The 17,808-nt window shown below is 43.1% G+C and overlaps 1 long non-coding RNA gene across 1 annotated transcript in view; it reads left to right on the top strand.

Moving 5' to 3' along the window:
- Positions 1-17,601, top strand: part of LOC143823728 (uncharacterized) — a 41,410-nt gene extending 23,809 nt beyond the window's left edge. The window contains exons 5-6 of the long non-coding RNA XR_013226566.1: positions 4,103-4,147; positions 12,697-17,601. This is a non-coding gene — a long non-coding RNA (uncharacterized LOC143823728). The remainder of the gene's footprint in view (positions 1-4,102; positions 4,148-12,696) is intronic.
- The last annotated feature ends 207 nt before the right edge of the window (positions 17,602-17,808 follow it).

Here is a 17,808-nt window from a genome sequence, read left to right as displayed (position 1 = left end):
AGCTTGAGGAGGGGTAAAACCCCCAAGCAGGCTGTTTATTTGTTAACATTCCAATCTGCCAATATGTGCAGCAGAAGAAATTCAAGCTTCTGACAGGTGCGGCGGTAGGCTCCGAAGCAAACTCATGACTCTCTTGGGTGTTTCTAAGGTTTTCTGCCAGACTCAAAATAAAATTCTATCTGAATGTCCAAGAAAATAAACAAGGTGCTTTAGTTGCCAAGGCTTGGGGCAATTTTTTTTTTAAATTCGAGTGTTTGAAGTTCACACTATTTTTGAGAAAATCATCCCGAACAAGCACTGATTATCACTACTTCTTGAAGATTTTATTTCATAGATATATGTCATTACATTTGGGGTTTCTTCTTAAACTCTGAACGCATAATCTGGTGGCCCTGTAATCTTTTATCTCTTTTGCAGCCCCTGCCCTACCGAGTATGCCCCCCCCCAGTTATATACCAGAAATCTATTGCACAAGTTTGGAACAGATTTTCCTCCAAATCTTTCTTTGACAGTCTTTGCTAAGTCTTCTTCAAATGCTTCCAGAACATTCGATAATGGTATTTTACATTGGATGATAATAAGTTTCAATATGATTTCTGTATCTGACAATCATCTACTGGAGATATGTAACAATTGTATGAAACCACTGCAAAAAGCCCTCCAGAGATTTGCTGTAAGGTATCATCAGATTGTAGATGAAAACCCCAATCTCCTCCTTTAATATGTAAAGTAAACATTTGAGACAGGGGCGTTTCTTGTACGGCAGCAAGACTTTGGAGCCCCACAGAGGAAGGGGCCCTAAATACTAGACCCTGTAGGTGTTGGGCAAAGATGTTTTCAATTTCATGAAGCTTGTCATTATTGCCTATGTGGAATTTTAGAGGGTTTCTCTTACTTCTAAGGTCTAGCTTTTTGTTCATTCTATGAAGACACGAGACTTTAAGGGTTAAACTTGGCCTTATTAAACGGTTGATCAGCATCACCCAAATTTCAATTTAAGGGTGAGTTGCAACTCATAGCCAGCCCACAGGTTGCCAGAACTTCTGAGCAACTTCACCACTGCTCCAAACTTGGCCAGTGTTAGCACCAACTACTTTCATCCTCACCTGAACATTAGCTTTGTTAATGTTCAAGCAGTGAAGTGCTCAGCATCTCCTCCATAATTCAACTGGCCCCTTAAGCTAGTGGTGAGCTGTCATGGGCATGGCCTTAGATGCCTCAGGGGCTCCCCAATTAGCAGCGAGGTACACTATTCTTGACGTCTGTAGCTATGGCTTGAACATTCACATTGCCGAGGCCACTTTATATCATCACAGCTCAGGAACAATATAAAGGAGGCAAAAAGGACCCATTTTCGAAGCCAATAGGATGGGGATTCCCAGCATTCCTGCTCAGCTCCCAGTGGCAACCAGCTGATTTCGTATTGTTCATAATAAGAGGATCGACTGCCAGCACTGATGACTCTGTGAAGAAGGTGGAGCATGCTAAGGTGAGCAGCTCACCCTCAGGTCAGGGTGCAGGGGAAAGGGGTGAGACTCTCCTAAAAGTAGAGTAAGGGATTTCTGCTGCCACCAGTTGTTAGCTTCTTTATTCTTTATTCAAGCAGGTGTCCACAGCTACACCTCTGAATTTCTTCAGGACCCTGGACAGAGCTTTGGGGATGAAAGGGAACATGCTGACCATTTCCACACGGAGGTGGACAACACATACTGCATCCTGCTTGCAAATGCGTGATAGTAAACCGCGCATTTGTACGCTTCCTGATGGGAGACCCGCCCGCGTTCTCCTGCCATCTCATTGTGACTTTTTGCCTCCTGATGAGGGAGTGGAGGAGCTGGAAGTGTTGACAACCCTCAGGTTTCCCCCCGCTCCTCAGATTGTCAATCAATGCAAGCCACCAGTAGCTCCCCCCCCCCCGAGTCCCAAAATAATTAAAAAAAAAACGCACAAAAATAAGACATTTCTTTAAATCTCTTTTTGGAATTCTTTGTATGGTCTTTTTTATGTTTGGGTAGATTTCTGATAATTGGATCCCATGGTAATTGGATCCCAATAAAGATTTAAAATACAGAGCATGGATGCTAAGCTAATAGGGAGAGGGCTGCTTCATCACACACACACCCCTCTTTCCCTGCTGATACCCCACCATCAGAAAACACAAACAGGAATGTGTTTTAGATTGGGTTGATGCCCAGTCCCAATATTACTGTGCACACTGAAGAGAACATAACAGTACATTTTACTTGAACTCAGGGCACATTGATTTGCAGTCCTATTGCAACACAAACTGTACCATTAATTTTTTAAAAATTAGATCCAGAAATGGAGAGGTTATTGGCAGGTGCAAGGGTGGGTAAAACGCTACAGGAACTGTTGCACATTTCTTCTTTCAGACAGCTTTGTGCCTTGTGTACAGTGACAAGAAAAGGGAATCAGATTCTACTGCTTTCCCTCATCGCAGGGCAAAGAAGACAAAAACACATGCCACCCACTGAAGAGCTACAGGTTTCTGCCAATGTCATGAGGAAGCAGCATTAAAACCCGTGGGCAGAGGCAAATTCCTCGTGCGGAAATGGTCCCACTGCTACCTGAGACTGAAGATTAACTTCTCCTTGCTTCCCTCCAGTAGCTGCTGAGGGGTTTGCAGGGCATGTGCAGAAATCTCTAAAACAAATGTTAGCAATAATTTATTTCAAGCAGAAACAAAGAAGTTTATTTGCTTCAGAAAGAAACAATGTAGGAATTGTGAAAGGAACACTGAAGATAGCTGACCAAGACCTGTGGCTTAGCGTCTCCCCTACCTGGGCTTGTCCAAAAACATGTGCCTTTGGTATGAGGCACCTGGGGTATGAGGTACCTGGACTTTGATTCTTACCCTGTGGGTCATATCCTGCAATAATGCATGGTTTGTGCTGACATTCCATCATCTGCTAGAACAGTGTTCTAAATGCTTGTCTGTTTGGGATCAGGAACAAAATAGAAGCCAACAGATGTGAGGTTTCCTTTCATTGATTATTTGAAACTCACTTAGACCGTTTATGCACTGGAGGTTTCATGCTGGGCTTCAGGCTGGAGTTTTAGTTGTGGCAGGTTACCCACCTCTTCCTGCACCCACACGGTGGAGCATTTGGCCTGGTGCACCTCATCCGCCCCTGATTTGTGCTCCTGCACAGGAACTGGGGCAGTGAAGTTCCCAGTGCATAAATGGTCTTAAAAATATATTTCTAGTGGGTTCTTCCCCTTTGCCTGGGCATGTGGAGCATTTCAGGGACCCGTCATATGTTTAGGAGAAACCTTTCATGTATTGTTATGTCAGATAGGGGTTATATAAATATTCTAAATGAATAAATAAACTCTCCTAATTGTCAGATCTGCGGCATCTGTGTCAATCTTTCTTGATATCTGGCTCCCTGTAGAACTTTCCTACCAGCCAGCATGACCCTGAAGATTTGGCAATACAGATGGAGAGGAAAAATACAGATGGGGAGCTTTAAACCTCTCTGTCATGGCTCTGTTGATAGTGTCCCATGTCACATTTGGGAGAGAAGGGTGAGTGCCATGGCATCCGTGACTCAAGCAGAGAGCTGGTGTTGCTAGATTCTTTTTATGGCTGCCTCTTAATTCTTTTATCTGCTCGTAGTGGTTTTATAGCTTGGAAACTTGCTTGATTGCATTTGATGTTAAATTGTTTCGCACATGTTTTACAAAGGAAGGCAAAGTGTAAATATAGCATAACAGCGTGTAGGTTTTAAGCAAATTCGACAGCAGCCCTGAAACGGTGTTCTACAGTTGTTGGCCAGTGGCATTCGGGGGTACCTAACAGGTGAATGTTTGACAGCTGATATAAAATGGCATTCAGGATTTGTACTTGTTGGCACTTGATAGCTTTTCAGGTTTCTTATTTGATTCCTGCCCAAATAAAAAACTAGACAGTAGCAAAACACTCCCAATTTTAATTCTTGGGGTAAAATTTCAACTTTCTAAAAGTTTTGGCTCTTAGAACAATTTGTTGTATGTACTGAGAAGGATTTAAAAAAAAATAGCAGATTATTATGTCAAAAAATATCGTACACTGGGACAATATGTGTTTTCTTTCTTCCAGGGATGAACTCTCAAGCACAGCATTACGGAGTCAGGTGCAAATATGGTAAGAATGCTTAATTTGCACTGGAGAAGCTTATAAATATGCAGCCATTTATAAGCTCCAAAAATAAGTTTTAGGTATAATTCACCCAGAGTTTTACGTCCTATTTGTCTGAAGAGGAAATTAAGCATCTCCTTAAATCTTTCTTATTAAAATAACTGTGATGTTGGATTTGGGGCGTTTTTGCAGCTCCCTTGGTGCCAAAATTAAAGATTTACAGTCACAATTTATTATTAATTAATTATTTGACATACTGCCCCTCTCCACAAACAGGCTCAGGGCACAACAGTGAAGTAAAACAATTCATAAACAATTAAAACATAAAAACTAAACATTAAGACCCCCCCCCCCCATCTTCAATCTAGTCTGCAGGATTGGCTGTAAGCCATATTCCAAGCAAGAAAAAAAAAGGGGCGAGGGAACCTGAGTATCGAGGAGGGAGGCCCACGTGGTATTTGGCCGCCATGGCCTCAACCACTGGTCTGGGGGCAGAGTGCCATCTTACATGACCTGTGGAAGTGTGATAGCTCTCTCAGGACCCTGATCTCAGCTGGCATCTCATTCCACCAGATTGGCACCATGGCTAGGAAATGTCAAGGCCAGGTGGATGTCTTTGTGGATATGGATTAACAACAGATTGGCCCTTCAAAAATGAAATGCTCTCCAGGGAGCATATTGGGACAGGCAGTCCCTCAGATATGCAGGGCCCAGGTCTTAAAGGTCAATTGACCTTAAAGCTAATCTGAAACTTGACCATTAACCAGCTGCTGGAGGGCTGGTTGAACACGTGCTCTCCATGGATTCCTTGCGAGGAACCGAGCAGCTGCATTTTGCACCAGCTGCAATGTCATGGGTAGGACCAAGGGTAACCCCATGTAGCGTTAGTTACAGTAAACCAATATGGAAGTGACTGTTGCATGGGTCACTGTAACAAGGTCTTCCATGGTCAGGTAGAGCACTAGTAGCTTCGCCTGGTGCAGATGGTAAAATATCTGGTGGCAGATATTTTATCTGAGCCTTTGTTATCTGAGCCTCCATTGAAAGGGATCAAAGATCATCCCCAGATTTGTCACTGTGTGTAAGGTTGTCAGTTGTACACCATCTAGGCAGGGGAGGCACACTTTCTCTCCTGGTCCCTTCTTTCCTAGTCACAGAACCTCCATCTTTGTGGGGTTAAGCTTCAGGCAAGCTTATACACATGGACATTGACGTCACCCAAGGATAATCACCATGAGTTACCACCATGTCCAAGTGGCAGCTGCCTCTAGTAGGTCCAGCAGGGCATCTGCTGGTGCGTTAGGCAGGTGGTACACCTACCAGATGGCTAATTATTCAGCTGTGTCATGTCCAAGGTGAGGGTGAGGAAAGTTCCTCGAGCCTAAAGAGGCTTCTGTCAACCTAAGTGGTTCTTCCATGGGAGGAAGGCAGAAGTGGGAGGAAGTTAAGCTGGATGAAATCTCTTTAGCTTCAGGCTTTTCTCAGTGGAGTGGTAGGATGCAGGCCACTGGATCTGGTTATTCCCTACCCATTCTGAAACCATCCCTTGCTTAAATACTCATCCATTCCCTATGGAAAACACTTGTGAATATGCTGTTGTGAAACTTCTGGGAATCCAATCCCACAGAAGTTACTGGATTTTTTCCAGAGATGTAAACTGAAGATTGCAACTGTCATGTCACATAAATGTGTTTCTTTGAAGAAAAGCAACCTAAGTAGGATCAAACCAAAGTTAGCACGCATCAACGGAAAGTGAACATGCTAACTTTGGCTTGCTCCTGCCATGAGCCCAAAGCATTCCTTGTTTTCCATTGAAATTAATGGGATTTGAAAGTACTTCAATATAGCAGTTAGATCATGCATTCAGAATGTTTGCCTTCCTTTTCCCATGGAAGAACCAATCAATATTTGTCAGACATATTATCTTTTCCTTACCTGTCCTTAAGTGGAGTGATTCAGGGTGCCTTCTGCTTATCTGCAGCTGAACATCTGCCCTTCGTGGCAAGTTGTGCAGCCCACAATTCCTGTAAAATGCAGTTTAAAATAGGTATTCCTGATTCCATCACAAAGTCTCATAAATTAAATTGAAATCAGTCACATTTATGACTGGCTGTTAAAAAGCTGTAAGTGTTATGAATTTATGACGCTGCACTCACATTCAGCTGTTCACTGCTTCTGCTCTCTCTTTCCCTTTTCCTTCTCTCTCTTATGTGGAATAAAATGCATATTTGTGGGTGAGATCATTATAAATCCTTTTATGTGCCACAAGTGCCATTTCAAAAGTTTTCAGGCATGGAGTACTGTGCCTGTGAGATATTTTGTTGGTTATTGCTTCTGAGAACTGTGTTTTGCAAATAATGCATACTTGCATACATTTTGTACATTTACAGTTTTGAGCTTAGAAAAGTTGTTAAAAATATATGGGTGGCACCATTATTGGCGAACGAAGGAAGGGAAAAATGGATGGAATTGATGCTATTCTATGACTTCACTTTTATGCATCAAAAATGTCTCTGTAAGACATCTCCAGTCCATTTCACACAGGATGACAGATTAAGATGGAACCCATTCTTTCAAAGATACTGTACTCCCAACGTGGTTTTCTACCCAGGTTCACATCCTCACTTGGCCATGGATACTCACTGGGTTACCTTGGGCTAGTCATTCTCTCTCAGCCTAGATACCTCACAGGATTGTTGTTGTGAGGATAAAGTGAAGGAGAGGATGATGTGGTAAGCCACTTTGGGCCATTATGGAGAGGAAAGTAGGGCATAAGCACTGATTAAATAATCAGTAGTGAGAAGTTAGGCCAGTTGTCAGCATAAGATAAAGGTAAAGGTATCCCCTATGCAAGCACGGAATCATGTCTGACCCTTGGGGTAACGCCCTCTAGCGCTTTCTTGGCAGACTCAATACAGGGTGATTTGCCATTCCCTTCCCCAGTCATTACTGTTTTATCCCCCAGCAAGCAAGCTGGGTACTCATTTTACCGACCTTGGAAGGATGGAAGGCTGAGTCAACCTTGAGCCGGCTGCTGGGATCAAACTCCCAGCCTCACAGTCAGAGCTTCAGACAGCATGTCGGCTGCCTTAACACCCTGCGCCACAAGAGGTTCAGCATATTCTTGATCAATACTGAATAGTTGAGCTCGTGAACTTCTTGACAAAGATTGGCAAGCTGCCATTGCTTCATAGAATATTCACAGACATCCCAATTACTTTCCAACATTGGATTTTAATATCTGATTTACAAAATCACATTATCTCTGTGCCAGGAAAAGATTTCCTGAAGGAAGTCCCATTTAAAGATGGTGGCAGTCACAAGAGACACGAGATGATTGTGGGAAGTTGACCAAATCTCTATTGCAGGGAGGAAAGGATGGTTCAAATTGTAGACCAGTGGTCCCCAACCTTTTTATCACCAGGGACCGGTCAATGCTTGACAATTTTACTGAGGCCCGGGGGGGGGGGATACTATTTTGCTGAGGGACGTTGCCACCGCTGCCTGAGCCCCTGCTTCACTTTCTTTCCCGCCGGTGCCCCTGATTTCCCGCTGCCCATTGGGGGGTGATGCCAGCATCAGCTGCGCATTGCCATGCCGAAGGGGAGCTCCTGCCGTGACGGCCGCTAGAGAGCACCAAAGGTGAGCTGGCAGCAGAGAGGCAGGGCAGCCCCCAAGGCAGCAGCTAGGGAGGAGGACGAGGAGGAGCCGCAGCCCCGGTACCGACTGATCCACGGCACGGTACCAGTCCCCGGACCGGGGGTTGGGGACCACTGCTCTAGACTGCTTCTATACTCCCACTTTAAGAGGGAGTAGCAGAATGAGGCTTCATACCCACTCTCTCCACATTTTGCCTTCTGAATGGTTCTTCCATATTACAGTTGTGGAAGGCTTAGAAGCATAATATACCTGAACCATGATAAGAAAGGGTCTGTTTCTCTGTGTTGTGGGCTACCTTGAGAAACCTTGACCGTGACTGGAACCTTGATGTAATCATAAGGTACTGCAACCTCCTTCCTGCCTGCTTCATCCATTGATCTGTTTTCCTTCTCTCTCTGACTGAGAATATACAGCATTGGGTTTCTGATCATGGAGCCTCTGAGGTGATCTAGTTTCAAAAAGAGTCACCATGGGGACATGGGCCAGAGTCATGGTGCCAGGGAAAGGGAGGACTAAAAGGTTAATGATATGCTCTTGCATTGTTTTTTCCAATTATAACTAGCCTCTTTCTCAGCTATTTTAATTCCGTGTAAAGGAAAAAAACAGGCACAATACAGGTATGTCTTTTTCTCTACTGAGCCTCAGAGCTGCCTTTCAGGTGGCAGGTGTGCCATTGCTGACAGGGGAAATGTCAGAGAATTAACCTTCTTTTCCCCAGAACTGATCCATGTTTCTCCCAGTTCCTTTTTGTACATAAACTAAGTGTTGGAGAATGCCCACCGTCATGCATAGATTGGCCCTGAGTTGACTCTGTATCGTTCCTCCCTGCTTCAAAAGGGCACTATTGTAACCTCGCCTTCAAAACATCTAATTACACAGTTGCTTGCACAACAGTAGATATACAGAAAAAGTGAAAGAAACCTCTGCAGAATATTTATCTGTTTTCTTCCCTCCCCCTCCCAAGATGAGGATCTACTGCAGAAAATCAAGATATCGACAAGGGAGGTATTGAGCTTTTGTTCTTAAAAAGCCTCATGAGTATTTCAAAGGTTTCTCACTTCACAGATGCCACATCAACTACAACACCGGGGAAAAACAAGACAAGAGACGTGTGCAAAGAACATTGCACACTGTAAGCTCAGAAGAAAGCGTGTGTGTCTGTCTGAGGGAAAGATGGAGAGATAAAAAAGCATGTTCTCTGTGATTTGGACATCTGTGGGAATTTATTCCTAATCTCTGTGTTCGAGATGACCTTCAATGGTCACCAGATGTCTCTCCTACTGTAAGCAGCCATGTCAAAAATACTTTCTTAAAATAGCTGCTGCCTTCCCTCTAATGCATAATCTAAGCATTTGTATGAGTGGCTTTTGTGTGCATGTCATTCTATTCTCGCTTTATTTTAGCAATAGAGTCGAGTTTATAAACCAAGGAAGTTGTGTCGCTGCTGACAGTTCCTAAACACCCTTCATTGTTAAAATACTGAAAACCCAGCAAAGGAAATGTGTATGAAATGGGACTGTATGTATGTGGTGATATAGTTGAAATGCAGGGATATTCGAGGAGGAAATAAATAATTTCGTACATAATTCTAGGATTCATATTGCGAGGATTCAGCATGGCTCTCAGGATCTTCTGCTAGCCATTTCTTTGATTACCTTTAAGTTACGAGCACTGATCAGCCTCCTAAAATAGTCTGCCCCCCCACATGCTCTCTTTTGAAATATCAGGCTACAGTGAGAGCACCATAGAGACAGACGAGGAAGGACAAAGGGAATGCTCTTGTCTTAAATGTTTTCCCTGCCCAGCTGCCCTCCACCTGCAAAATGAAAAAGGCTGAAATTATCGAAGATAATTTAGCACCTTGAAGTCTGCTGTTCCTGATGGTTACGGCAATTGCTCACAAAAAAAATGAAATCTAAATCTAAAGCCGAGCATAGAAAAATACCAGTCTAGGTAAACACACATATAGAATTGTAAATACCTGCCTGCTGCAACCTTGAAAATGATTTCAAGGCATGTTTAAATTCTTGCGAGCAAAAGAGAAACAATGAGTCCAGCACAGAGTGAGGAGTCCCATAGACCAGGGGTAGTCAACCTGTGGTCCTCCAGATGTCCATGGACTACAATCCCCATGAGCCCCTGCCAGCAAAATCTGGCAGGGGCTCATGGGAATTGTAGTCCATGAACATCTGGAGGACCGCAGATTGACTACCCCTGCCATAGAGTATCTGCCTGTTTCAAATGAAATAAATTAGCACTGAGTGCTCTGGTTAATATTTACTCTGAATTGGGGCCAGTACAGCTGTGATTCTCAGAGCTGTTTGATCTGCACTTTCAAGTTCTGATGATCCTCCTAAATTGAAGTTAATAGACACAAGACAGAAGTACCATACATTTCAAGAGCCTATTATAAAACTGCACATACAGTTTAATCCGCCCTTATACCTTTTTGTTTTGTTTTGTTTTTGCTGTTTACAAAAGCTTCTGGAGTGAAAAGCGAAAGAGCAGGGAGACCTGGGAAATTGAAATGTCTTTATACATGGGTTGTCACACAATAGTGTTTGGCCTGATAGTTGAACCATGTCCTTTGCTGTGGCTATTATTACTGCTTGAGATTTCTTTGCAGCACATATTGATAGACATCACAATGTCTAAAAGCCGTGTGGCGAGAAGGCATTTCTAGACAATGACTTTGGCCCCTATAGCACAAGTGCTAGTTGGATTCAGCACTAACTATACAAACTGTAGTTCCTTGACAGAGCAGTGTCTTCGAATCCGAGCTATGGTGATGGGAAGCAGCCGGGTTAGAGGACAGATTACACCTGGTTCATATCCCTGCATGTCCTTGGGGCAGCCCTTCTGTATGTTCACCTGTCCCACAGGGTTGTTATGGAGAAGAGGAAAATCATGTACACTGCTCTGAGCTCACTGGAGGAAAGGTCGGCTAGGGATGGAATAAATAGATAAATCAACCTTCCCCTGTTAACTAGATCATGTTTTGTTGCTGAGATAATTTCAACTGCCCATCACTTTTTCTATAAAAAGCACCTGGCACCTTTACTGGTACTGCCTGTTGCTGTGATGGGAGGGAAAAAGTCATTCGTCCATAGTGCCTTGCTTCCCCCCCCCCCTTCCCCTGTTGAAACTCCTGTACCATTTGCTGGTTTGGGAGAGAGAGGTAGTTTGGCTTTCACCATCCCAAACAGTCTGTAGTAAGTGGTAGCCCACTCCTTATTCCAGTTATTTAAAAAAAAGCCAGCATGCTGGAAATGGTGGGTAAGAATGCAAAGGATGGATGGATGGATGGATGGATGGATGGATGGATGGATGGATGGATGGATGGATGGATGGATGGATGGATGGATGGATGGATGGATGGATGGATGGATGGATGGATGGATGGATGGATGGATGGATGGATGGATGGATGGATGGATGGATGGATGGATGGATGGATGGATGGATGGATGGATGGATGGATGGATGGATGGATGGATGGATGGATGGATGGATGGATAGATAGATAGATAGATAGATAGATAGATAGATAGATAGATAGATAGATAGATAGATAGATAGATAGATAGATAGATAGATAGATAGATAGATAGATAGATAGATAGATAGATAGATAGATAAAAATCTTGCAACTATAACAAGCTTTCCCCCCTCTTCAGCATCCCAGTACAATTTAAAGGTAACTCCCCTTTGGAATGTTTTGCTCTGAAACTATGATGTTTCCTACCAGATTTTCAACAGCAGACAGAAAGCATTGTACAAAAGGTAAATTGGTCAATGAATTTAGACTGATAGTGGCCAAATAATAATGAGAGGTTTAGTGATACACCGTCATCACTGTATCTCCAAACCAGGGAAAGTAACAGATTACATTAGATCACACTGGAAACAATCAACCCTTCCAAACCTACAATCCATTACTTAGAAATTCCCTTGTGCCTTTAAGAATTATAGGGTTTAAGGATATACTTGTATCATATCTAGTTATCTTTTCAGAGTTTTAGCTATGAGTTCAGGCCAATCACATTGCTGTCTTTAAAAAAAATAGTTTATGCCTGCATACTTTATAGACATAGACATTCTACTATGCCACTTAAAAATTAATCAGGGCATGTCCATGAGCCTGAATATCCATTATCCAATCAAGAGCTTAGGTGTGGGAAACTGGAAATAGCAAGAGTTGAATTCAGGATGAGAAACCTCACTGAAAATATATGGTATTTGACGTCTTCTTTCCTACCTTGATAGGTGTCATTCTGTCATACCTGACTGGGTTACAAAGGGCTAACTTGGTGTCAGCTGGATAGGGCTGCCTGCTCTGGGTTGTGAAATACATGAATTTTGGGGTGAAATATGGGGACAGCAGGATTTGGAGAGAGGTGGAACTTCAATGGAGCGTAATGTCTACCTTCCAGAACAGTCTTGAGAGCCAGTGTGGTGTAATGGTTAAAGAGCGGACTCTAATCCTGAGAACTGGGTTTGATTCCCCACTTCTCAATATGCTGATTGACCTTGAGACAGTCACAGTTCTCTTACAGAGTGGTTATCTTAGAGCTCTCTCAGCCCGACCTACCTCACAGGGCGCCTGTTATGAGGAGAGGAATGGAAAAGTGTTTGTAAATTACTTCAGGACCCCTTTGGGTACTGAAAAGCAGGATACAAACCCCCCAGCTTCTCCTCCTCTTGGTGAACTGATCTCTGTTACCTGGAGAGCAGTTGAAATCCCAGGAGATCTCCAGCCATAGAGATGCCAGCTTCAAGGTGGGACCTGAGGATCATGTCCAGATGAAACAAATCATTTTCCCTGGGGAAAAATGGATGCTTTGGAAGGTAGACTGTATGACATTGTACGCCACTGAGGTCCCTGTCCTCCACAGGTTTCATCCCCCAATCATGAGGATTCTCCCAACAAGGATCCAGCAGCCCTACCGGTTGCCAGGAGGAATCTGGCAAGCATATCCAGCCACCGCCTGGAACATGGCAGCCCTAAAATGGAAGATTTGGCCAGCAGGCAGCAGATCTTTAAGGAAGACAAACTGATTAGCAAACTGGATACTATGGGTCGAATGAACAATGCTATCTAGCTCTGAATTGCAAAGCCTGACAACTCGCTTGGGAACTGATCCAAGGTCTGTCTTTATCTATTACTATGTTACAGGACATTGCCTCGAGTGGGAGAATGCATCTTCTGGGAATTTCATATAAAGTATCATTAGAAAGTAAGTGACAAAGGTGAAACAGGAAAGTAGAACTGTAGGGTAAGGGAAATTAGCAGTGAGATAATTTAATTAGGATGATTCAGAGAACAGTAATTTAATTTTAAAAGACTCGGTGCATTAGTGCTTGACAAGAAAAGGAGGTTTTTTAAACAGCAGCATTAAGGTTACCCTGAAGAAGGCAAACGGGGCAACTTTGATTCACAAACTATGGGGCATTTATTTATTTATTACATTTATATACCACCTCCCCTTGACGCTCTGGGAGGTTCACATGAAACAGGGAACAGGAAACATACAGAGAAAATCAGTAACCATCAATGACATGTTGCCGGCTTAATAGATGTGTTTTGGGCTATTGGATGGATTTAAGATAAAAGCCTCTAGAATTCCAGATTTCATCTTCCGATCTTCCCATGTAGCCAATTTGTCTCATTGCAAAGGCCTAGAATCAGGCTACAAAGTCATGCTGCAGAAACATATGCTGCCAAAAATGGACCCATTCTCTTTCTTTGTTTTATAATCTTTATAATATATCACATAACATACATTTTACTAAGAAATGCAGAGGAGAGGGGAAGTAGGGATAAGCACAAGCGAAACGTCACAGTAAATTTTGTCTGGGTCATGATTCACAAAGTGAAGTTCATGGCTGGTTACCCTGCATGAACTTTTCCATGAACTTTCAAACTGTTTGTAGAGGTTCATGCTGGTTCATGAACAGAAACATTTTCAGACAGATTGCATCTGCTCAATCTAAATGTTTACCCAACTTCAAAGCAAGGGGGTCTTGGAGGACATGTAGACACTGACCGTTTATCGTCCATTGAGGTCCATTCTAATAAGAGAGCTTTAACACTGACCAGATGTGAAGCCCTACCTTCAGCAGCTCTTGAGGGTAAATACAAGGGGATCCCTTACAAAGAAAGACAACGGGAGAGGTACTATGTACCTTGTACAGAGGGAGAGGGCATGTTCTCCTTTGCTGTCCTCACTATACAGAGTTAACGGTTAAGCTTATTCTTCAATTATTGGGTAAACTTTATGGCCGCTTAGAGTTGATTTGTTTAGACAAACTATTCAGTAATGGACATTTGTTTCAGTCCAGTAAAGTGGCCAAATTTTGTGCCTATCTGTGTAGAACCTGAAGCAGTATAAATGATGGTTACAGCAGACAGGGCATAGAAGGATGGTATCGATTAAGTTTTAGATTATTTTATGTGATTTTAAACTCTTTAGATGGATCTTTGATAGGTTTCACCTGTCTTTGATATTTGATATCTGATAGTTAATGGTCTTTGACCGCAACAAACTATAAACGAAACTATACCAATTTAGAGGGACACAACACACCAGTTCTCTTCCAATAGTTTATACCTTCCCCATGAAGGAAATTTGATTTATAATATGATTCTCAAGCCCTTCCCTTGCTTGAATCATGTTAACTTTGGTGGAACTATGGTCTTACTCTTTTTATTCATGTCTGGGATGTGTATACTTCTAGGGTGTTTTTTGTTATGGATTATAGTCTTTATAATAGAATGTGATGGAGAAAGTGCAGTTGTGAATTTCTGTACTGACCATACGAATGGACATATGCTTCCAGAAAATTTGGATTTATCCACCACCACTCCCAAACGAAAACCCCATAAAAACAGCAACAGCAAGAGCCATCAATGGCAGGCAAAAATTTATTTCCCTCCCCCGACCACAGCCAATAACATCAGGCCATACTGGTCCTCAATAATCCAGCATCATCCTTGGGAGAAGTGCCCATGTCCAGCTGTCTACAGGGCCTCTACAGGGGCCTATATGGGGAGGGACCCGATCCTCCTGGCCTGGCCTCAACATTGGACCATATATGATTTGTTCCTTACTTAAGAGGCTACAATCCACTTCCTTTCTCTTCAATGGTTTAGCCTGCCCCAGTCATTTAATTGTTTCGGTGTGTAAATCTACCATACACACGGCTCTTCCACCAGGTCTATGGTTAAGGCCAGCATGGCGAGGAAGATCTGATGGGCTCCCCAATGTTAAGAGCGTAAGCATCCGCCATGTGATCTTTGCTCCCTCCTCTCACTCCTGTACTAGATTTTGGTGGGGTTAGTGGGTTGTTGACCGCCATGGTTTTTAAATGTTTTAGGAGTCTGTTCTGTTTGGATGAATGTCCGGAAGTTTTTTAATGGGGCTTTTAACATGGATTGTCGTAACCCGCCACGAGCCAGTTATGAGTGTGGCGGGCAGTAAGTTGAAACAATAAATAAATAAAATAAATGAATGTAATGGAGCAAAACTTTGCACAAAACTGCAGAGAAGGCCGGAAATGCAGAACCTGCAATTTCAATCACTGCTGCATTTTTCACCAGGTAGTTTATTTTGTTTGATAGCTCATCTGAAAGCTTAATTCATTATTAGGTCACTCTTTCCTTTTGCAGTAAACAATTGTTCCCTAAACAAATCCCTCGATTTTAAACAATGGAGGAAGATTAAGCTATTATTGAATGGAATAATGAATGGAATACAAAATGAGATATCTGTGAGCCTCACATAAACAAACACATACTTTCTTTCGTAAACAGATACCTGACGGAAACAGGCATCCAGGTGGTGTGGGGAAATCCAAAAAATTCATAGGAGTAACCAGCAAAATGGCACGACAGAGTAATAATTGATGCTTGTGGTTTATATTATCCCATATTTAAACCTATTTAAAATGAGTTTGTAGTGATTCAGAAATACACAAAACCAGTGTGCCCTGAGATTTAGTCAGCTTTTCAGATATTCAGATACATGGAAAGCCTGTGTTTTAAAGGGTTTTGTGAAAACCAGTCCTTGGAACCAGAGAATCGGAAGGTTTGTGAATTGGAGTTCTTCCTGTAGGTTGTACGTGCAGTGTGATCACCATGACATAGCTGTACTTTGGGCGTAGTGAAAAGAACACAGTAAACCTGAGCATTATTATGTACATGGGCATAATAAACAACTCCTTTGCTGCTATTTGATAAAGCTGAATAATAAAGCTGAATAATAAAGATAAAAGTATTAATTTGGGCAGTTGCATGACTGCTCCACTTTAACATGAAGACCTGGGTCATGTGGTGCCCCCCCCTTCCCATCAGCGGAGGGGCCGGCATTGTATGTAGAATTTATTCCTCCATCACAACACAGAAGTAAGTTTTGCAGGTAAGGAAAGCTTTGTCTTTATGTCATCCGAGCTCCCATACCTGCCGATATTTCTGTCAGTTTAGTGTATTAGAATGACAGAACTGCAAGGTTAGGGTTCAAGGTAAAATATTTAAATTTTTGTAATTCCTAACTGTGCGATCAGGGAACCTAGGGCTTTCCCACCGTACATTGAAATGCTTTGAAAGCTCTGTTGCTAGCAGGGACACCGGCGGTAATTCTACTTTGCCATACTTTTCTTTTCAACCGGTGTTGCCTGCAAAACTTTTGCACCCTCTGATTGGATTATCTTTGCTTTGCATCTTTCATTGAAGTCCCTACAAAGTTGGCAATACTTTTACATTCTGCCAGCAGTCGCTTTCCTTTCAGCTCCGTCCATTTGTGGAGAAAAACGAAGAAATCTGGCATCCTGCGGAACCTGAATGCAGTATGTCGTCTTTTGTCATATTGTTCCAGCATGGAGGCAAAGATCACAGCCCTTTCCCCCTCTCGTCAGATGGCTGGAAAACTTTTACATTTGAAGTTCTGTCAGGAAACTGTCAGTCATTTTAAATCGTCGGGCATGCTGCTCCGAGCGTTTCTTTTGTGAAAAGAAGAAGGAAATAACGATTTAACAAACATTTACGGCCGGATCGAAAGATGCTGCGCGCGACAGAAGAGGGGAACATTCAGCAGCAGCTCCAGTCCTTAATCATGCTTGCTTTTTGCAAAATACTAGCATATGGATGTGCACATGGCAGTTGAGCTGGAGAGCCATGCACACCCCATAATTAGAAGGACACATAATTTCAAAACCATTTGCTTGATATTTACTAGCCTCTCCAAGATGTCTGCTAGATGGAAATGTGTGATGAGTCGAAGGGATGGGGGGGGGGGAAGAGAAAAGGAAATGGGGAGAAAGAAATGCAGTAAGGATAAAGAGGACAAAAGACCCCGTACCATTTGTTGATCAACGAAGGAGTTGTTATTTCTTGCTCCTGGGATCAGGAGGCTGTTGGAGAATGTCATTATGGGGGATGCAACTCAGTGACAGAGGTTTGGTTTTGCCCCTGGTTCAATATGGCCGAGACCAAATGAGCAAGCAGAACATCAAATAGGGCCCCCCTTCCCTCCTCTGCCCAGTTTGGTGTAGTGGTTAGGAGTGCGGACTTCTAATCTGGCATGCCGGGTTCGATTCTGCACTCCCCCACATGCAGCCAGCTGGGTGACCTTGGGCTCGCCACGGCACTGATAAAGCTGTTCTGACCGGGCAGTGATATCAGGGCTCTCTCAGCCTCACCCACCCCACAGGGTGTCTGTTGTGGGGAAAGGAATGGGAAGGCGACTGTAAGCCGCTTTGAGCCTCCTTCGGGTAGGGAAAAGCGGCATATAAGAACCAACTCTTCTTCTTCTTCTTCCCTGGTGGAGAAGAGCAGAAGAGGGAAAGGGGCCCTGCTTTGAAATCTTAGATCTTAAAAATGAACGACCCTCCAAACTTATTTATGGGAGTGCTGCTCTTATCCATAGAATTTATCCGTCGTTAAATTGTTTTAAAGTGTGCTCTGATGTTTTAACTGTGAATAAACTCTGGTGTAAGCTGGCCCGAGGCTG

The sequence above is a fragment of the Paroedura picta genome, chromosome 1 (assembly GCF_049243985.1).
Source record: "Paroedura picta isolate Pp20150507F chromosome 1, Ppicta_v3.0, whole genome shotgun sequence".
NCBI classification, from domain to species: domain Eukaryota; kingdom Metazoa; phylum Chordata; class Lepidosauria; order Squamata; family Gekkonidae; genus Paroedura; species Paroedura picta.
The sequence above is the reverse complement of the archived record's forward strand: the minus strand, read 5'-3'. Positions and strand labels throughout refer to the sequence as shown.